Raw genomic sequence first — 23,167 nt, forward strand, 5'->3', positions numbered from 1 at the left:
AATTAAAGTAGTGAAGAATCTATACCCTTGTTATGAGTTAAAAGCAATTCCTAAATTCTATTTATACTCAGAATATGAAGGAAATATACTGGAGTGGGGTCAAGGTCTGCTTAGAATTTCTTTTACTATATTTTTCTTATAATTCCTTTTATTTTACTTCTAAGAAGTATAGTTCTTGAAGAAAATGATGTTCAATTCAATTTCTGCTCATAGAATAAATTGATGAAAGAAAAACTTATAGGCAACATATGTCACATTGCTTCACAATATAAACATATGCCAACATAAGCTCATTATTTTTAATTTCATATCTTACCAGGGAACTATGATTAGCTGTGGAACAATCTATGAAATCGATATATTGTTACTATAAAATATCTTTGAATTGTAGATAATTTTACAACCTAAAGATTCCGTAAGAAGGGGACTCTGTTACCTATTCATACTTTCCACATGAATGAAAAGAAATTCAAAAGGTTAAAGGCTGTGGTAACGTCTTTTGAAATGAAGTGGACTTTGTTCTAAGCCCTCTGAATGGCAGCCAATTCTTGCTAAGTTCAAAGCCTTCAAGACAATGTGGAATGATAATTCTTTCTGGGCTTTATTATAAAATTTGGTTGGAAGGCCACTTGAAATTTTAATGAATATAGATGTTCTTAGACATGGTGTGATGGTAGAGGAAGAAAATGATACACTGCTTTCTGGGCAGACAGTAGCTTAAGGGGGTCACTGTGGTATCAGTTTTCCAGACAATGAAAAGATAATGATAACAAGAAAGAAGTTAACTCACCGAAAAGATGAGTACCATTCATTGCCTGTCTTGCACTCATTCATGAATATTTAGTGAACTGAGCTCTTAGCCAAACAGAAGTATTCTTGATCTCAAAGGATAACACGAGAAAAAATATATACAAAAAATATCATAGCTTTCTACGTTTTTCTGTCTTTTCTTGTCTCTCCTTCTTCTATTTATTTACTTGTTATTCTTTTGGCTGCTTGATGAATGATGCTCCTGCCTAATTGAGGTGAGGTACAATGTGGTCACTGCCCTTTAACAAAACTATGATAGAAGACAAAAGACAAAAGGGATAGCTAGTGGATGTAATTAGAGCAATAATGAAGCTTATAAATTAGGTGACGTAGCAAATGAGAATGTTTCATCTAGAAAGGTTAAGAGGAATCAATACCATGTCATGAAAATAACCACAGTATAAAGCATCACAAACCTTTCTTTCTGAAATTGGGACTTAGAAGCACAAGGTAAATTACCTTGTTTTTGAATACGGATGCCCTGAACAAGAAACCTTGCTTTGGCATATACTAAACATGCTGACTTTGATGGGGTCACTTAACCTTTTTATGTAACCATTTCCTTTGTACTGAAGTGGATATAAACAACATACCTAGATGAAGAATTTATTGTAGTATTTGTTCTATTGAAATAAAAAAATAAAAGGCAGGCAAACCTTGGAGTTTTTACATATTAAACCATAAGAAGAAAAGATATGTGACTGCCTCTTTGCAAGCTTCCTCTTTCCCTAATGTGACAAAGCAAATGATACATAAACAAAACAATGACAGAAGAGTCTGCTAAATTCTAGGATTATTGTAAGAATACTCAGGTTTCAAGGGAGGTCAGACATAATCAAATAGATGCTTGCTTGCTTTCTCTCTCACTCAGGGTCTAAAGAAAGACCTTTCTTTATCTATTCAATCTGGTTCTTGCTCTAATTCTGCGTCAAAAATATTAGAATCAATTTTAACTTAACCTTTCTCCCAAAGGGAAATAATGTCAAAAGCAAAGCAAAGATGATGAGTTCACAGTTGTGATGCTTACAAGCTAATGCAGGTCAAGTTTACCAGGTCCCCAAAGAGGAGATAATAAAACTGGGACCAGAAATGATGTCCGGCAATATTGTAATGCTCCGTCTTCAGTGTTTTTCCTTGGTATCAGTTTTCTAGACAATGAAAAGATAATGATAACAAGAAAGAAGTTAATCCATTGAAAAGATGAGTACCATTCATTGTCTGTCTTGTACTAATTCATGAATATTTAGTGAATTGAGCTCTTAGTCAAACTGGAGTATTTTTGGTCCCAAAGGACAACATGAGAAGGTTTTGCAATTCTAAGGATTAGGAAATCATGACAAAGAAAGAGAGAAAACCTTACTATATCTTCATCTTTATTTCTGTTTTTCTGTAGCTCTGGGCAGAATGTAGATTTCTAAAGTAAAACAACATTTAAAATCAATTTCATTGGTAATATAGGAGTTAGAACAGAAAACTGGTTTTAGTTTCAGATTTTTTTTTTAAATATTTATTTATTATGTATACAATATTCTGTCTGTATGCCTGAAGGCCAGAAGAGGGCGCCAGACCTCTTTACAGATGGTTGTGAGCCACCATGTGGTTGCTGGGAATTGAACTCAGGACCTTTGGAAGAGCAGGCAATGCTCTTAACCACTGAGCCATCTCTCCAGCCCCCTAGTTTCAGATTTTTGTATATGCCTTGAACAGTTAGTAATTTCATTTATTTATTGGTGACGTTGCCAATTGGATTTTCTTAGGCGCCTAGTTTTTACAGGTCACTCCACTAGAAACATTACCCTGGGCTAGACTGACAAAGTGGCTGCTTTTCTGCATTTTACCCAGTCAGATCAGCTGAGGACAATAGTTTAATAAAACAGTGAAGAAAAGAAAACCACAGAGCGCGGAGGAAATACGATATCATACGGTCACCATAACACAATCCTTTGTGCCTAACTATTTTCTGAAAACTTCGATGAATGCTAACAATCAGTTAAAATGAGAAAAATACTTCAGATGCGTTGTTTTCCATCAATATCAGTAATATTTTCTATTGTGCCTCTGCCTTTTCATGTATTATATCTGTTATCATTTTTATCCTGACATGTAACAATAGTTCATATATTGGAAACAAAAAATCTGATAATTTAAGCAACTGAGACATAATAACACAGGTCTTATGAATAGGATTAGCACGTTTAACATCTGGAAAGAGCTGATTAGGGTGCATTTTGCCATTTCCTTTCTTTTGCCCAATGCTGATACAGAACAGGGTGCTGTCTTCGAAACAAAAAACAGACCTTCATCAGACTGGATATATCGCCTTGAACTTGGACTTCCCAGCTTCCAGATCATAGGAAACAAATGCCAAGGATTTCTAAATTATCCAATCTCTTGAATTTTTTTTTTTAGAGCAGAACAAAGTGACTAAGTCGCTACCTCCTCTCTACTTCACACCCACACATACATAACAGTTTTATCTTATTGTCCTAGATTCTTCAAATTGTTCAGCAAGGAATTATATACTTTTCTAAAGTTTATCTTAGGATTTATTGTCTCTAATTTTCAAATAATTCCCCAGTGTTTTCCTCTTTTATGACCAATAGCTTTTTCAGAAAAAAGTGGAACAGGATACCTTAAAATATTTTAAATTGGGGAATTATTTATTGCTGTTTATAAAATTTCTTATATGCCTCATTTTGAAAGCTCATTTCTCAAGTTGATGCTATAATTAACTGCCATTGCTTCCATCAGCCATCAATAATGAAATGTAAACTGAAGCAGAGAAAAAAATATTTGAAAGGGGATCCTTTTCTATATTTTAATTACAGTATTGAAGTGATACAATCTGCTAATACTATCATTATAAGAAAATTATACTTTGTGTCCTACTAAACATTTATTTCTTTGTGCAAATTTTACTTTTGTTGTTACATGCAATTTTTTTGTAATTATGCAATTTGAAGCTATATAGTAATTCAAGTATTTAGATTAGATGCAATTTAAAACATTTTATTGTGCATAATGATTTTATTTTTAAAAAATAAGCAAAAACTCCAAAAAAGCAAAACAAAACAACAAAACCCAACTCACTTTAATTTTAAAATCAGTGTCTTCCCCAGTAAAGACCTAGCAGCTGGTGAGAAACCTTCCATTCTGGATATGGCTGAATTTTGATTGCCTAAACACTTCCGGTCTCTTCGTTTTATTGCCCAATCCTGGTTATGACTCTCCTTTGAAAGCTCATGGTACAAGTAGTCAAGTGATGGCTGAAAATAACTTTTTTCCCCTATTTCTGTCTAGAGTGGAGACCATTGTCATGATCTTGGTTACATGCAAGTATTATGGTGACTGTCATGTGTTCACTTATGACCTACCCTGACCTTTTACTACCACCTCAATTATCCCAAAAAGGGTATTGGTGATCTCCTCATCGTCATATTGTGTATCTTCCTCAGCTTGCAAGAATCCAAATTTATTTTCAGATTCGCCCTGCTATGATGTTTACTCCTGCAGACAGCTTTTCTGTACAAGATCCAAAACATCTTCCAGGTTTGCTTGGCTCTCTGCTATGTGTGATAAGCTTTTGATATCTGTTCTTCAAGCTTTTTCGGCAGAGAATTAAACCCAATTTCCTGTCTCATCTCTATCATCTGAGCCCTATGTTTAGACTTGAAATGAGAGACATTATTTTCTATACAGTAGAGTTGGACACAGTAAATCATAACCCACACAAGAATTCTTGTTTAATAATCTGACAATTCTTTTCTAATATATAGAGAGTACACTTGTATCATCACCTACTCTTAATATAACTACCCATAGTTCTATTTTTCTCTCCTTGGTACACCTGTGCCTCTGTTGCATGTATAATATTATGAATAATAACTTATGACTGTCTGTATTATAAATGTACAACCTTCTGAAAAGTATCATTTATTAGATTCTATTTCCTTGGCTGAAACTTATTTTTACATTATGATATTTGTAAATGACATGCATAATTTTGATAGCAATTTCAAGTTTTTTGTTTTTCATCATTGCTTGAGGAATGTTTGGCTTACAGATGTTAACTACTTTTCTAAGTTCAGGCAAGAAGACAGTGAAGAAGTTATAAAATGACCCTTATTTTCTCTGAAAGAAAAGGTATTAGAATATTCAAAAGAGGACAAAGACAAGTAATGTTGTTTCAGAGAAAAACAATGTAAGGTTATACAAGTTAGTATGGGAGAATAGTAGGAACATTTGTGAAGCTCTGTGTAAAACTGGCATTTGTATGGAAGCAACTCAGATTAAGAATAATTGAATCTGCAATGTTGAATTACATACATACACACATTTTACTCTACATAAACACATCTGCAGAACTACCAAATTCTGTAATGAAAGTTTGTGTATTTATATATTGAGTCATCCTCCCTTTGGAGTCAGGAAGGAACTTACTCCTCTTCTGGAGAAGGGTTCCTGCTCTCTTCCAGTGAGGTTTCATTTTCACTGGGTCCCACACAGCTGGTCCACACGAGGCTGTTTGTGACCTTGTATCAGGGTTCTTATTGCATTTGTAGACTATTCTTAGTTTCTGCTAATGAGATCACTCAGAGTTCGCTTTGAGTATCACATCTTAATCACTTGATTTCTGCAGACGTTTCCTTTCTCCAAATAAACTCTTTAAAATGCTTGCGGTTTTGTGCTCATTAACCTGGGAATGGCTTCTCTAACTCCAATCTGAAAGTACTCTCAACATCGGATACTGTGGCCTGAGCAGTATTATCCAAGCATTGATAACAAATAATCTTAGACTCTTTCTGGTGTAAAAAATAATCAGGAACCAAATTCCTGTCAGCACAGGGCTTTCCCCCTTTGTGAAGAAGTGTACTTTGCTCTTTTATAGTATAGTCCATCAAAGGACCAGCAAAACCCCACTGTCTACTTATTTCCTGTGTGTCATGAAGTCGTTGTGTGCTCAAAAGATGTAAGTAACACATAACAAAATAGTCAATGAATAAATTAAGGGATTAATGTTCTTCTCTGGAGACTTTTAAAATGATTTTCTCCGACTTTTACTCAAAATTGGCTCAATATGGGTCTCATAATGAACATAAAAGCTCTTCTCTAAACAAATGTAAGATTAGAACTAAATGCCAGCTTAAAACTTTAAAAAACAGGCTGTTGTGAAGTACTTGGTAGACATTATTAGAATTGGATTTCCCACTGAAACACTCATGTAAAACTGGGGAATGGCATTTCATTCCTATAAGTCCAGTGCTAAGGGTTAAAAAAAGGCTAAGACAGATAGATAATCTATTCTGACTGACCACTAAGTCTAGACAAAATAGAAATATCTAGGTTAATTGAAAGACTATTAGACATACCACTACATAACAAAATAAAACAAAAACACAAATAGACATACATATATACAGACAGACACATGTACACACGTGCGGGCACACACACACACAATCCATGGAGAACCATATAGAAAGATACTGGAAGTCAACCTCTGGTCTGCACAAGTATACTAACAGGCCAACTAGTCCAACCCTATTCTCTGTCCTCACATGTGTGTACATACATGTGCAAACGTGTGTGTGTACACAAACATATTAAGTATTACAAAGCATTTTGACTTATTTATGGGTATTAAGTTTATTATGCATATTTATAACAAATTGAACTAAAAATTAAGGCAGTAAGCACAGTTCTTTTCTTCCCCTGTCAAATTTCTTATTCCTGGAGTCATATTTTATTAGTATATTAAAATTTTGCTTCTTATGTGATAAAATAATAAATGGCTGACCAATTGACAAATTGAATACATAGTTTTTGGGAAATACAATTTATGATGCTAAAATTATTCTGAAATATTGATATTATTTCAGGTGGGTTTGACAGGTTTTTAGCAGGAGAAAAACTTTGCAGGTTCTTTGGCATATCTGTGGAAACAAAGCATAAGAGAAGTATTTAATGTCAGAAAATTATGTCAGACATGTCCTGTTGCCTTTGTTTTTCTCCCTCAGAATTCCAAGAAAAACCATGAGCTTCTATGGCACAATTGACTATTATAGCTGACTAAACATGAAAATATGGTTCCCATCAAGAGGACTTCACTGTGTATGAACCATCCAGCATTGTCCCTACTTATCTTTACCTTCAGAGAGCTAATTCAGAACACTTTAGGGATCATTTTTCTATCAGAATTTAAAACTAACCATGGGGGAAAATTATACTTGACTTGAAATCATTTTTCAAAGGTATAACTATGAGAAATTGTGTTATTTTGATTAGCTAAATATCTTTACTTACCCAGAAGAGATCCTTGAAGTAGAAACAGTCTAGAAGATAGTTCTTCAGAGGTTTAGTAAAGGACGCACACATACCTCTGGGACAGCAGTTGTTGAAAAGTAGGCTCTTCAACTTGGTTAGCCCTGTTCCCAGAGAGATTTCAGTTGCCTTGTAGTGGAATGAAGTGTAAAAATATTTGACATTTCAAAAGTCTTCACCTGGCCTCAGACTCAAATGCTTCTGAGACCTTCAATGGAAAAAAAATATATATATATATTATATACATATACATATATACATATATATGTATAAAATTGCCATTGGATAAGACAAACTTTTGGGGAAAAATTGGACATGGCACAAGTAACTGTAGAGATTAGGATGGGATTGAGGCCAAAATAGGATATTTTCAAAGGTCTAATAATGCCTAGGGAGGTAGAGGCAGTCCCTTGGTATGGATACTTCTGTAGGCATCTGGGACAAGGCAGTGGTGGCTGGGGAGCAGACGCTATTCAAACAGCTATATTGGTAAGTGGCACATGGCAATTTTTTGGTTTTTCTCACCACAACCCCACACGTTATCCCTAAGCCAATCTTGTCAACTCTGCTGCCCAAAGAAAGCCCAATTTTCTCTCTCTTTCTAGTCCTATCATTACTATCAAAGATCGCACTGTTTTTTACATGGATCATTTAATCAGTTCTTACTGAGCATTCAAAGGCCTAAACCAAAGTCTATCATTTTCTAGTGTACAGTGCTCTAAAGGCTTTCCACTGCATATAAAATACAAAGGAAATTTCTTCTGTAATCTATAAGACCTGGGAGTCTATTGTGAGTCAAATACTAACCTCGTGTGTGTCCATGACTGGACTGTGGAACTTGTAGTTTTAACCTTGTTTGAAACAATTAATCTATTTTATTCTTCATAACTGTGGGTATAAGGCCATTTTGGATTGGACAAGGAGCTCCTCGATAGATTGCAAATGGTGTTATATGAGATGTAGTGAAAGAAAAGACCATCTAAAAGAGGATGTACGCTTGTAGCTTAGTACTTATAAGCTGAGGAACAGTGGAAACATCGAGGTTTATATATCTTCTTAATATCTAGCATATATACTAAAGTTATGTAATTTAATATCTCTCTACACTGCTGCTTTCTTACTATTTGTTTTTTGGTTCTTTTGGGGGCCTGCCACCCAGTTCCCAAATAAATCATACACACAGTGATTTATTCTTATTTATGAAAGCCTAGTCTTAGCTTGGCTTATTCAAGCCTTTTCTTAACTTAAATTACCTCATCTATTTTTTATCTCTAGGCTTTTCCCATTTTTTTGTTTCCGTACACCTTTTTTTTTTTTTTCTTTCCCCATTGCTGGTTGTATGGCTGTATGGCTGGTCTCTGACATTCTCCTGTCCTTCTCCTTTTCTTGCTCCTTTATCCTCTTTTCTCGGATATTTCCTCCCATTTATTCTCTCTTCTGCCAGCCCTGCCTATCCTTTCTCCTACCTTGTTTGTGGCCATTCTGCTCTTTACTAGATCGATAGCTGTTTTAGACAGGCAAAGTAACACAGAACCACGGACTTAAACAAGTGTAGCAAAAGAGAATGCAATATATCTTTGCATAATTATACACATATTCCACAGCAAAAAAATGTAAATCATCTTAAAATAATTCTCTACAGCACTCTATTTCTATGTCTCTCTCTCTATTTCTCACTCTCTCTCTCTCTCTATATATATATATAATATATATATATATACATGCATACACACACACATATATGTATATAATAAGTATGACGATTACGTACAACACGCTTCTAGAAAAATTGAGCCTGCAATTTAACTATTCTTTCATATTGGAATATTTTCTTCTCAGATGATTTGATGTCTGAAATTTTCCTTGCCATTCTTGCAGTTATATGACCCTTTTCTGAAGAATATTTCCAAATAAATCAATTGAAATTTTTATTTTGGTTATTTGGTGTAGGAGGGCCTTTTGTTTGTGTGTTGCTTTCATTGGTTAATGAATAAAGAAACTGCCTTGGCCTAGTTGATAGGTGGGGAAGACAGAACTGAATTATGGGAGGAAGAGAGGCAGAATAAGAGAGAGAAGCCAAAAAAAAAAAAAGAGAGAGAAGCCATGGAACCGCTGCAGGAAATAGATGTGTTGAAACTTTGCTGGTAGGCCATTACCTCGTGGTGATATACAGATTAATAGAAATAGGTTAAGTTAAGATGTAAGAATTAGCCAATAAGAAACTAGAGCTAATGGACCAAGCAGTGTTTCAATGAATACAGTTTCTGTGTGGTTATTTCAGGGCTAAGCTAGCCAGGTGGCCGGGATGAACCAGCAGGCCCTCTCCTTACAACAGTTATTAACTCTTTAGTCTTTTATTTCCATCTTAGTATTTGTCTCTTAGTGATATTTTGTTTTTGTTTTTATCTATCTAACCTCCTTAAAAGTTTAGTTTTATTCACTGTAAAATCCCTAGTGCCTCAAATGGTCTCTGGTATGTAACAATCATTCACTTACGTGAACATTAAAATTAGGAAAATAGTCAATAGCTGGCCCTAGTGTGGTAATGTTCTAGAACTAGAAACTTAAAGAGCAAATCAGATGCTCAGCTATTGAATGTTTAGAATAGTAAGTATAACAATAACAGCAGCAGCAGTAATAATGAAGAACTAGACTCGGGAGAAGGAACAAATATCCTTTAACATATGGAGATGTCTTGAAATTAGATTGAACACATTTAGGAAAGAAGCTTGTTGTATAGAATATAAACTTTTAGAATAAAATATTGGAATTAAATCTGAATTAATAATGACATGGGACTGAATATGAGAGGGACTTTGGACAAAAGAGTCAGTATTTGTCCTGACTAAGGAGGTGGCAGTCTGAATTTATCAGTATAAGGGGAGAAGGACTAATGAAACTGGGGAAAATCTGGTTGTATTCAAAAACTGCAACTCTTACTCTATTTGGCATAGAGAATAATTAGATTTCTAGTAGGTTAGACATAGCCATTTTCTAGTCTATTCCATCAAGAGGACTTAATCATGGCTAACAGGATTCAGTTGTAATAGGTTTAAGTTTGAATGTGCTTATTTCATCCAGTCTTTAGTACTCTCAGTACCATCATCTCTATGAATCGCCACTCTGGCATTGGACAACCACCTCATAGAGCTATAAGTGATTACCCTCCCTCATGATGGTATTCTACAACTTTCTTTAGTCTATTCATCTTATCAGAGGTTTTAGAAATGTTATGACATTGTCCTAGTTTGACTCAGAAATTAAGATTTTGTTATCCTTGAGATGAATAAGTATCATCACAGAATAGCACTAAGCAAGAGGGCTCTGGGTGAAAATCTGGAAGTCTCCTGAATTGTTAGAACTAAAATTCTCTTGGATTTCCACAGGCTAGAGAGGCTTCCAGGGAAACACCCTGGGGAACTCTTTGTGATTCTTTTATGACATTAGCCTAATGATAGCAGCCAGAGACATGTGGAAATCTGATTCTGAGGCTCACAACCAGTTGAGAGTTCCCTGAGAGATGACTTCTGAGGTCTTCTCTCACAGGGCAGCCTGTGTCAATAGAAGAGGTTTTAGCATTTTTCATCCCGTCTGACTTTCCCCTAGGTCCTCTGTTGTTATTGTTCAGTGTTTTGAAAAGGAACCACTGTCAGGTCAGGAAAAAGGCCCACAGAGTGTTTGTGCTAGTGGACATAAATGTGAAATTACAGTTTATGATTCACAGTAGCATACTTCATGCCATTTATCTTCACTCATGTGAGAAGTCAGAGAAGTCAGTCATGACTCTGCTAGTCCTGCTCCATCCTTCATCACTACAGTCATGAAGATAAATGCACAGCCATCATGTGTCCTTTCAGAGTAGAGATTATGATTAGTTAGAGCAGAGGTTGTCCTGATGTTATTATTTAAAAATCAAGAACATGCTGTTTGTACCATCTCCTATGCTCATGCACCTTGGTCCAGCTCAGCTTTATCTGCTGCTATAGAAACGGATGTGTAGTATCTGTTTATTGATTCATCTATACATACCTCTTAACTTCAATGGAACATACCTTTATTCAAGGAAATGCAAAAGGATAGAACTGTGCAGTGTCAATGGATGGCCTTATTAATAGGGGATAGTCTATCTTATCAAAGTGATCAGAGGCAAAATGGAAAGAATAAGGTGGAAATAAATAATAAGCAAGTGTTTAAAAGTCTTGGTCTGAACAAGTCATGTGTAAAAGGACAAAGTCAAAAAAGTGAGACATTACATTTGAGCTGTGATATTAGAGAAATTGAATGGCTGCCTTGTTTCATGAAACAAAGATATGTGGCACCAGTGGGCGGTAATGCTACTAGGAGGCAAATGGATTCTTTCTCAGCTTTGCACTTGACCAAACTACGAGGCAACTAAGCAATAAGAGCTCTTTATCATTGAATTGTTTAATTGTTTGTGTCTAGAAAATAGAAAATTTTCCATGACCATCAACATACTTTGGTTGCTTTACAGCAGAAGTAGCAAGGATATGAAAGCGTTTTCCACAAATCTGAACTAAATATTGCTAATATGATGGTTTATCATTTGAATTTATGGTTGAGTCATTATTAGTGAAAAAAGAAGGCCATGAATTTAATAAAGAGCAAGGAGGTTATATGTGGTAAGATTTGGAGGCAAGAAAGAGAATGGGATCAAAGATGTAATTATAGTCTCAAAAACAATAATAAAAATATTTGACCTATAAATGTGTAATTTTTAAAATACATTTAAGTTAATTAACTATTTAATTAATTGATTAAATCTAATAATTAAATTAATCAATTAAAAATAAAGTACATTTAAAAGTAATTTTTAAATTTGTAGTAACTAATTCTTCAGTTCAAAATCTTGGTGCATTTTCAGCTATTACTTTTTCCCTGTATATGCTTTTTATTATTAAATACGTGATCTTATTCATTTTCTGCTTCAGCAACATTTATTGCACTCATACTTACTTGGCAGTCAGTGGTTTGTTCAACATATGGGATGAAATGCATTGCCTGTCATGAATGAGTGTGTAGCTGGATGTGGAAGAGAGATTCAAGATCTGGTAATCAGTGGCTCTGTAAATATAATTTTCAGTTTTTATTCTACAATAGAGATAATACTACTTCTTTTAGAGAAACACAAAAGCATATGTTCATAATTCTTGTACAAAATTGGGATGATTTGTGGCAACAATGGCCTCTTTTCTCTTTGAAACAATTCATGTTAAGTGTCGTGTAATGCCAAATAAGAGGTCCATGGACACAATAATAGCTAAATGTAAGTGTGCATGGGCAGGGAAGAGTACTCTAAATATGTGAACTTTACAGTCTTAAATTTAAACAAAATGTTATCTTAAGTAGTGGCATCAGTTCCATGGAGTTCTTGCATGGTGACATAGTCTTATGAAGGAAATTCAGGTGAAGAAAGTATGCTTACCATGTTGAAGGAAATGTAAGAAGACATTTGGCCAGGACATAACAGCAATTGAGGTAAAAGATTGGGATCAGAGAAGAAGAGGTAATGCAGAATACATGTAGACTTATTGACCACTAGAAGAGCATTGATTTTACAGAGGAAAAGACAAAATAATGTGAATTTTTTTTTAGGATTATGTTTCTGTTTGGAGAAAAGACTGAGGAGAGTAAAAAAAAGGAACAAAGAATACAGATATTTTACCAAGCTATAGAAAAGCCCAATTATCCAGGAAAAAGAAAGGGACCTACAGTTAGCTGTGGAGCTACCTAGAAGGGACTAGAATCTTTATAAATAGGATTAACATCATATGGAAGCTAAACATACAGCAGATTAAATATAAAGGTGATGTGGGCTAAAGGTAAAAAATATGACACCCAGAAAAGATGTTATAAATACAACTATGGCCTACATTACTAAGAAAATAAATGATCCTAACATTGCTTTGTACTTATTGTATTTACATAATGAATAGGTTACATTTCTACCATTAAAATATTTTCAAGGAGAAAATTGCATTAAAAAATCACAGTTTTACAATGAAAACATTAATTGTGATACTTTTAAGTGATGGGCTTACAAAAGTGTTTATATATACTGATCTGAAAGGCAGTTAAAATTTAAATTTTAAGTAGTTTGTAGATGGAATCTAAAGCCATAGTATGTTGCCTAGTTTGTGAAAATAAATCAAGAATGAGTCTAGTACTGAGACACTGAGACATTCTAGGGTTCAGTAGTCTATGAGGTAAGACATTTGTAGCAGGCACAGAGCAGAGAAACCACTGTAGGTGAAGGAACATAACAAGAATAGCTTTCTAGGAGTCAAGTGTGTGGTGTTTTTAAAAAGGTACTCAGTGCTAGTCACTAGGTCAAATGCTACTGAATTTTGATGAATATGAAAATGGAGAATTGGTTATTTGATTCAGTAATAAATACAGCCTCTCCCCTTTCATAATTTTGGATTTCCTTCACACAACTTTTGCTATTTCTTCTGCTTTTATCAAGGTATTGTTAGTACTGTGATCATGAACTGGTAACCAATCCTTCATATGTCCTGTGGAAGACTAGTCAATATTTCATACAAAAATCAAGATTTGCTAGAAATTTTTATAAACTTGAGTTTACATGTATTTAAGATTAATAACACAAAATTCACATTTAACATTAATATCTATTTTATTTAAACTCATTTTTATTTGCTTAATGATAATGTTGATCAGGATTAGCGTATTACTTTGTAAAATGTTTTTAACTTTATCACCTTTTCCATCACACACAATAAAATGCCTAGCTCTGAAACTCATTTCATGAGTTATCAGGTTTTTTTTGGCCTGCTAACATCTCCTTCTCTGAGTTAGTTAAAGTTCTCTCTGTCATTTTCTCTTCATTGCTTGAAGATTTAAATACCAGCCTCCACCCCCCACCCCCGCAATGTTCAATCCCATCCTACTATCAATATAATTTTTGGTGATGTCAATATCCACTTTAGTGTTTGATCTTTATTTCTAATTGTGTGGTTTTCACACCTACAGTTGTCTGTGTTTCATTTTAGTACAGTCTGTCTGTACCAAATATATTTCCAAACTTAAGCTAGATTACTGTAATTGTTGGGATTAAAGAATATTTATTTTATTTCAATGATACTCAAGAAACCCAAATTCCGTCATGTACTGCCTCATTGTTAGACATACTGTGTAACTCCCGATCTTAGATTCTAACTTCCATCCTATATGTATAATAGTTCTTTAAAGAAAAATACATTTATTTTTCTTATGTTTTGGATACACAGGAGAAAGAAGCACTCAAATGAAATTTGCAGCAGATACTTATGTAAAATTCTTAACTTGTTATTTGGCATTAATAATTGAATTCTATTAACAGTTAACTGCTCATCTATTTTGAAGCATTGATCTTTGAAGTGGTTATGACTAGGAAACCGGATCAGAAAGAAAATGTGACTTGCCTAAGTTCACAAATCTAATAAGCGAAAACGAAGTGTGGACTGCAGATCTGATTCCAAATGCATGTTTTTATTGTCATTAAAAAAGTACATTATTCCAAATGACCAGTGGTTAAAATAGCTTCTTTGGCTTTCTGCCCAGTGTTGTGTTAAAATTCAGTGGTGATTCAATAAATATTGTCACCAGTGGTATCTGTGTTTTTGGTCATGGCAGATCAGGAAATGTGCTGAATTGTTCTAATGCATACGATTTATTTATTTGTTTTGTTTTTGTTTCTTAGGTTGGCAAATACGTTGCCTATTTACTGTGTAGAGACGCCAATGGAGAACAAGGTGGGTGATGATTCATACTAAATGGTTCCCACAATATGCTGAACACTACAACAACAGCTAACATGAAGTGGCTTTTTATATGCTATCGAATCTGATAACAACAATGACAAACATTCTTCGCTGGAGCAATTTGTAAGAAGTCCAGCTATTAAAAATGATAACTGATTTAAAAAAATGCCACGATATAGCAGAAAAGACCTATCCAGTAAGTTTTATTTGCTGAATCTGTGTGGGTTTCCCTTTGACAATTTGAAATAGGCATCATGCTCCGTGATTCAACTCCAGAGATTACTGGCCTTGAGATTCAGTTTTCCTGTGATGTCCTCTTCCTTCAATACATTGTACAGAATAAATAATTTGTATAAGCCTTGGGTCCACGTCCACAATTGTTTATGTGGCTCCCCTAAAGAAGAGTCCTGAAGTCCTCCATCTAACCTCCTCTTCTGAAAAACCATCTCTCTCTTTCTCTCTCTCTCTCTCTCTCTCTCTCTCTCTCTCACACACACACACACACACACACACACACACACACACACACGATCCTTTACATTCTGACTCAGTGTAGCACTCACAGCCGATAATCCTACTTAGAGGTATTAGGGCTGGGAAGCAGCAGGAAGGACACTGCCTCTTTCCTTATGATTATGCATCCTGTTGTCTCACTAAATTGTTATCTCCTTGAAGGCGGGCACTTAATCCAGTACGGTTGCATCATGTTAGTTCTCTATAAGTATGTAGTGGCCAATTAGTGCATTACTCTGAGAAAGACACCTAATTTAAAAAGGGGATAGCAAACAATCCTGTCTTCCCTGTCCCTTAGCAAGGGACTCACACAATTTTGGTTGAAAATGAAATGTTTGCTTAGTGAAAGAAGGAAGAAATGAATAAATCCATCAATCAGATGGTTCTCTGTGGCCAGATTAAAGACCAGACAGAGAGAACTTGATAACTTCCAATCATTTTTTCCTCAGGCCACCAGGCATAAAGCCCTAAAAATGTTTATTTATTTTGGAAGGCAAAAGCTGATCTGAAGCTATTTTCTTTATTTTTATATTCACATGCCTATAAAACAGAAAAGCACTGGAGACCTATTCATTGCTCACAAATGATCTATGGGGTAATAATGGGCCGGCTTTTCCAGCTGTGCTGCACTTTGGTGCTATCTTGGGTTTAATTGAAAATATGCTGTGACCTTGGTTTTGTTCACTGGGCGTAGGGGGGTATAATTGGCATGAAGCCTCTGAAGAACTCTCTTTTCAATGAATGTCATTTGGCTAATTTGGGGTTCGCCTGAGGGAAATAATGTGTGAAGTCCTGTAAATATGAGATGCCTTTTATTCACATAGCATTAATACAAAGTTAACAACTTTTTTAAAGTCGGCATTTCATTTTACAAACCTATTTGTTGAACCCTAAATGCCATCAGTATGATAATAGTATTGTCCCTAACAGTCTCATGTTTCTTTATAATTAAATAAACAGCTTGTGGAATGCAGTCCAAAAATGTCTGTACTCCACTCTTAATTTAAGGGGTTTCCATAGAAACTGTGGGCAGCATGTTTAACTGACATTTATTGGGCTTGAGGCTATATGGAACATTGATATCTCTGTTTTCCTCCCTGGCATTGTGTATACACGTCTTCTTTGCTTTATTAAACCATTTTAAAATTTCATTTGCCTCAAGACTACTTATCCCTCTCCTCCTACCCCACCTCCATCCCCTTCCAATCCTTCATTTTTCCCTTTCTCTGTCCTCCTCTGTCTCTTATTAGTATTGAGGAAGTAATTTGGACTCAGTTAGATTTAACAAATGCAATAATACTAAAATGGACCCTGATACTTAAGTGTAATTGTGTTATTAGCTGGAAATGTTTTTCTTCAAAAGTAAAAAGAATTGAGACTGCAGTTTACCAATGTAACACATGCTGGCAGGAAGGAACCTTTGACTGCTTGTTGGAAGTTTTTGGTGCACAGATCAAGATCCACTTTCTTCTCCAGCTGTGACTATTCCAAGATTTATGATGCAAGTGAAATGAAATTTCTTCTAACCCTCCACTTTCGAATGGAACAACAGATCCACATTTTGTTCTTATTTTTCCAGGAGAATAGAGTAGTTGATCTGGGAAAGAAAAGGAAAAACAAAACAAAATAAACTAACAAACAAAGCCAATCATGTACCAGCAACTTTGTTGATGTTTTTGTCTAAGTTGTTTTATGTGATGTTTCACTAAAAGGCAGTTAAGTTGGTGACTCAAATTTCAGCCCCACCCAGCATGATTATAACCCTTTTGACAAATATGGAAATAAGCCATTTTGTTTCACAATAATGACATGAATGTAAACACATCTAAGCAATTGGATTTTATTAAGTTTAAAGATGATAATGCATCTATGACTTCTGACAATGACCTGTTCATCCCAACTATGCAGGAGTCTAAGACAGGATGGTATCAAGTTTAAGGCCTATCTGATTGATAGATAGAGTTCAAGGTCAGTCTGGAAAACTCCTTGAAATCAAAACAAAACATATAAAAACAAGGCGTAAGGATTTGGCAATCAAGTTAAATAGTAGGCCCTAAGTATCAGCTGAGGGAGTTGTGGGAGGGGGAGAAAGAGAAAAGATGAACAATGAATGCAACAGTAAATTATAACAGTGTTTCTCTGTGGCATAATAAACAAGCTGCCAAAGAAGTAGTACTTTATGCAAGGTTTCTGTGGCATTTTGTAAGCTTAGTCTATAACCAGCACATGCACATTACAGCAGTTCAAGGGGAAAATGTAGACAGACATAGCACTGTACCAGTTGGGATCATTGATAGACTTGGAGTATATGATTCCTCATCTACGTGGAAGGATCACAAGTCTTGTTTGTCAAAACTGTTTTCAGGAATTGGCAACTGTATAAGCTACTTAACTTCTATCACAGTGTGCACATGGCCTTTAACTTTTGTCATTCTTATTCTCTCCATTTTCCTGATATTTGTCCTTTTTACTAGGTATTCAAAGTAAAACAAAAAAATCAATTTCCAAATTCAAGCTAATATCTATAGATGAAAATAACTTCACAATTCTTAAACTATCTTAAATTAACATAAAAGCAATGTCTGGAAAAAAAAAAAAACACAACTATTGAGGAGGGTATAAAATGGAAGTCCCAGAGTTGGTAAGAATAAGATCCCCATATCCTGAGTGATAAAGCTGATTTAATGTTATTCCACAGGATCCTTTTCAAAAGTAAGAGTCTCAAATTCATTATTCCCAATTTCCATCTTCTCCTCCCCAGCTCATGGGACTTAAAACTCATCTTTCCAGTGAAGGCAAGGCAAGAAACTTTGTGGGACAGTTGGCAAAGAAATGAAACAGCAGGTCTGTTCATCTCTTCCAGACATGTGTCCAATTCTTCTTCAGGATCCAAGAAACGTGCAAAGGGAGCCACAGGATGAGCAGGGTGTTGCTTTTGCATAAAATTTGCATAAGTGTCTCTGGTTGGATAAGAATAGTGAAAAGGAAATACATTTTTATTCTTCATTTTCTTTTCTTTTTAAGAGCCAAACATTTTAAGTAGCATTCATACATGATCCTGGATAACTGAAGAATTAGGTAAAACTGCTGTGACGAAAAAAAAAAAAAATAAATGAGGAAATATGGCTAGGACCAAGCTTGACATGCCTCTTGGTAAGAGTTGTTATTTGCAGACCATCCCCAAGACGTTCGTCCTTGGGAAAACACAAGTATATAATTAACCAGGACAAACACTGTTAACGGTTGGCACTCCTTTTAATGCCGTGTGCCTATACTTGCCTCATTAAGACAGTCCTTCTGAATTATATTTGGAAAATTGTCTTAACCCATTGTCTCCATTTTCTGGATGATAGGTTAGTTAAAGGTAGATAGTAGGAAGCCAAAAGCCATACAGTCAGCCCACACCCAGCAGTGCCACTCAATGAACTGCAAACTTGCAAACCAGTAATAGTGCCCTGGTAGCCCCTCTATCACAGAACTCCCGTAATCAGGATTCCTCGTGTGTGGAATGAGACCCATGATTCCACTGCCAGCCATATGAGCAAGGTTTAACTTTCCTCTTAATTCTCAGATGAAAATTAATTATAAGTAGATATTTCTAAATTGTTTTCCATGAGTTAAATGCAGTCACTTGCTTGTCTCCATTCTAGTTGATCTGTTAGAAGATAGTTTAGGCTGTTTAATTTTGAGCACCTTTTAAAATTAATGTTTTACTCTAACCACACCAGTTGACATGCCAACATAGTTGGAAAAAACTTCAGAAAGGCCCATTGCAGATGGAAAGACATGGTCATTGGCTGTTAAGGGAAAAGGAAACGGTTGTTGGTTCCAGGGACAAACCCTTTAATAGGTTACCCAGTTCTAAGTGGTCAGCCCTAAATATTTAAGCATATCGATGATACTAATTGGACTGGGAAAGGGTGTGTTGTGTGTGTGTGTGTGTGTGTGTGTGTGTGTGTTTGTATGACAATAATGATCATAGAAGAAGGCATAGGGGTTGATGGAGGAAGTGGGATGAATTGGAAGGGAGACAAAGAGTGTAGAAGGGATGTAAACACATGTATAGAATTCTAAAACTATCAAAAATTCAAAAACCATGAAAGAAACACATGAAAAATGCAGAAGTGATAGTGCAAATATTTTCGTAGAACTTTATAGTCTATCATAAATGGTTGGCCAGATTTTACCTGCAGATAGCTACTTTGCACACACTGACATTAGGATTTTGCATATGTCTGCATGTCTGTTTTAGCTCTATTAATATGGTAGTTGCATCTTTTAAAGTATGGATATGGAATGGAATTCAGGATGGACAGCCACACCACCTTTACTTTCTTTTTGTGGAGAATTTTTGCTTACTTTTCATTAACCTTCATCTTTTTACTTGCATTTGTCATAGAAATAAATCATGTATTTTTTACCGAATGGTAGAGAAAGTTTGAATTATTTTATTTTTACCCAACACCTTGAATATCTATATTCAACTCTGCCTTGTACCTTTCAAAATTATTTCTGTTTTTTTTCTGTTGCTTATATGTGTGCAATGTATTGTGAACATATTCCCCTAGTCCATTATCTTATTTCCCCTCCCACCGTTTTTGACCCACTTATTCCTCCCAATCAAACAGTCCTACTTCTAAGCCCTTCTCATTTTCTCTCGCTTATGTATATGAGTGCGCATGTATGTGTGTATAATTGTATTTATGTGTGTACTTTGCAAGTTCTGTGCAGATGGTCCCTGCTATTGTGCATTCACAACTGCTGTTGCCATGTCATATCTAGAAGAGAGCATTTTAGGATGGTCCTCCACACCCTCTGGCTCTTTTTAAAACTGAATCATTCTTCCGAAAATGAATCCTTCAGAGAACAAAGACAGATGGTGGGAGAAGAAACCAAGTGGGAATTTTTATCTAAAGTAAGAAAAGTAGGTTAACTGCTGATGATTTAAGGAGCAGCATACTCTGGCCTTATTCCTTCCAGGTACCAAGGGGTACTTGGTTGCTTAGTTCTTTTCATGCACACGTCTAATTGTTTCCCATGGCATATTTACTGCAAAATATTCATTAGGAACAATAAATACAGAAAAATACAGGGTGTTTTAACTTTACAAGGTACTGTGTTCACGGAAACTCATTAATATTAGAACTAAGTCCTTAGCTTGCAAGGTTCCATGGTAACTTGAGAGCAAATACAAGGTTATGCAGAGGGAGAATTCAGCTCCAATATGCACATTCTAAGGTTAACGTAACACAGAGTGAAAGTAAGACTACCTTAAAAACAATAGACAGGAATCCAGTTTTCAGATGCCTGAATTTATCGAATGATTCCCTCTTTTGTGGTCATTAAGGTGAGACAAAGAGATCACTGATAACAGTCATTTCCATTATCTGACTTGTCATCACTAAGGTTTCCTCATTATGTACTGTTAACAGGGTTGCAGTTAGTTGAAACCAGTTTCCAGTTCCAATTAGGAGGCCATCCCTGCTATCTGCATTCTGATTAAATGCGTTGCCTGGAAATCACAGAAAGAGTCTATTCTGTTTCCTCCCCTTGCTTAGATCTCATAAACACAGACTCATTTAAAGGGTTTCCTTATCATGTTTCTTTGGATCATTTGACTGAATTTATTAAAGTCCTAAGTCATGCTGAACTGGAAGACTTGTGACTTACAGATTCACTAAGAGTCTGTACTAGATAGCCAAGACTTGCTCCTCCTGTGTTTTAGACAGTGAAGTACACAGAAGTCAGAGCATCTAATAACAAAGAATTATGAGTGTTTGAGAAATAGAAAAATGAGTTGCCATTGTTTCAGAGGCTTTGATGGAGGACATTCTGTTAGCTTTCTATTTCCAACACATACTTATGCTTCCTTGCTTTGTCCTAAATATATTCTCCTTAGGTTTTATCCTCCTATGGCACAAAGATAAACCAGTTGTTTCCATCCCTTCTATATAGAAAATGCTATGCTCTGTGTGCTTTCTCGCTGCTTGATATTACTTCACTCCCCTTATTTTGCATCCCACTACACATCACTACATATTACTAATAGATGTCAGTTCCCATGGTCATGGCATTCTGCTCAGTGTTCATATTTATTTTCATACAGTCTCCACCCAACTGGTATTTATTTTCAAGCTTATACTTCTCTGCAAATTCTTTTCTTTTCTTAGTAGTAATGCAGCTATAATACTGCTCAAACGTTTCTAGAGTTTTGTTTAATTCCTTGGACAGTCACTTATCAATTATATTATGCTATAAAATCCTAAACAGGAGATGTGTAGACCTAAGAGGCAATATGTGAGCACAATGCCTGACTCCTAGGATGCAGTCCACAACTGTTGCAAAAGGGCAAATTCTGTTTTTCTCTTCCTTAGAATGCTAGACTTTTTCTCATTCAAATCAAGATATACAAGCATATCACAAGTCTGCATGGCCTTCTGGACTTCACAAACAATGCTGGCTGTCTTTGAACTAATAGTTTCCACTAAGGACACACTTCTTCATTCAGTGTAGGGCATGGCATTGGTTTATTACTCAATCTTTCATGTTATGCCTGTTGTAGTATTCTGTTTCAAATGATCCATGAGGGAGACTTAGAGAATCACAGGAATTCCCTCTAGGTGTTGTTTGGTAAGAATACTTAGACATATATTTACAGAGCAAACAGGAAATTTCATATTCTCTTTCTCATAACTACTACAAAAATTAATCTTAAACATCTTTAATGATTTTTGCTAGGGGTTATATAAATGTTTTGGCTACTGTCTAGGAAATGAGGACTATGTACTCTTTAATAATGAACAAGGAAGTAAACACTCAGAAAGGTGGTTTTACAATCTGAATGACTCTGTTTGTGTGCTATTTATTCTGTTCAGATTGCCTCACATGGCAATTTAAATTGCATTACTCATTACAAAAATCCATATGCCTTTTGGGTGCTATTGTTGGTTTGTTTGTTTTTAGCCTATGGAGGCAATGATGACCTTGACACAAGGCATTTCCTAAGGATTAATGAGCAGTTGGGGCTTAATGACTATCAATTCCTCCCAGCTAGTCATCAATCCAAAGTAAGCATAGACAACAAAGCCATTAACTACATCACCAACTTTCTCAAACCAGATTCTTCTCTGTCTGACAAGCTAAGGGCTTTTGTTCCAGTTGAATCTGTTAAATTTTTCAAAAACTGTCACTAACCTGGACAGGGACAGAAAAGTAACATATGCACACACTCACACACACACACACACACACACACACACACAGACAGTCAGACAGACCGACAGAAATGTATAGATAATCAATCTCTTGAGTGAACATATATGCCACATATGAAAATACATCTACATATGTAGACATGTATGTGTCTTAAAGGTGTAACACAGAGTAACAAACTAACTGGAGCATGTAGATATATACATATATATCAAATTATGCATAATAAAAGAAGATATGAGAATATTTAGTGCCTGTGGGGTGACAGAAGAGTATCACGGAGAGAAACATATATTGTATACTTTGATTAGCACAGTCTGAGATATGTGGACTTGTTTTCTCTCATTCTGTTCTCATTCACCAGCCTCAATTTCAAGGTCTGAAAGGTCTCATCCATTTCAAATCCAGGGAAGGTAAAATCTGTGCCCATCTTCTGAAATTTATTCTTACTTCAACATCCTATTTGAGGGCTTTTTTTTGATAGATAGAAACTGGGGTTTCAGTTATATACTTCATGAAATATCATTGCT

The 23,167-nt window shown here is 35.4% G+C and overlaps 1 protein-coding gene across 6 annotated transcripts in view; it reads left to right on the forward strand.

The window, feature by feature from the left end:
• Nucleotides 1-23,167, forward strand: part of Lrrc4c (leucine rich repeat containing 4C) — a 1,344,378-nt gene that overhangs the window by 1,297,062 nt on the left and 24,149 nt on the right. For all 6 annotated transcript variants that reach the window (XM_041641254.1, XM_041641256.1, XM_041641255.1 and 3 more), the window contains one exon: nt 14,852-14,903. The gene's annotated coding sequence lies outside the window, so the exon portion shown is untranslated. The remainder of the gene's footprint in view (nt 1-14,851; nt 14,904-23,167) is intronic.

The sequence above is a fragment of the Microtus oregoni genome, unplaced genomic scaffold (genome assembly GCF_018167655.1).
Source record: "Microtus oregoni isolate MIOR12 unplaced genomic scaffold, Mior012 000068F_ref0000429, whole genome shotgun sequence".
Classification (NCBI taxonomy): domain Eukaryota; kingdom Metazoa; phylum Chordata; class Mammalia; order Rodentia; family Cricetidae; genus Microtus; species Microtus oregoni.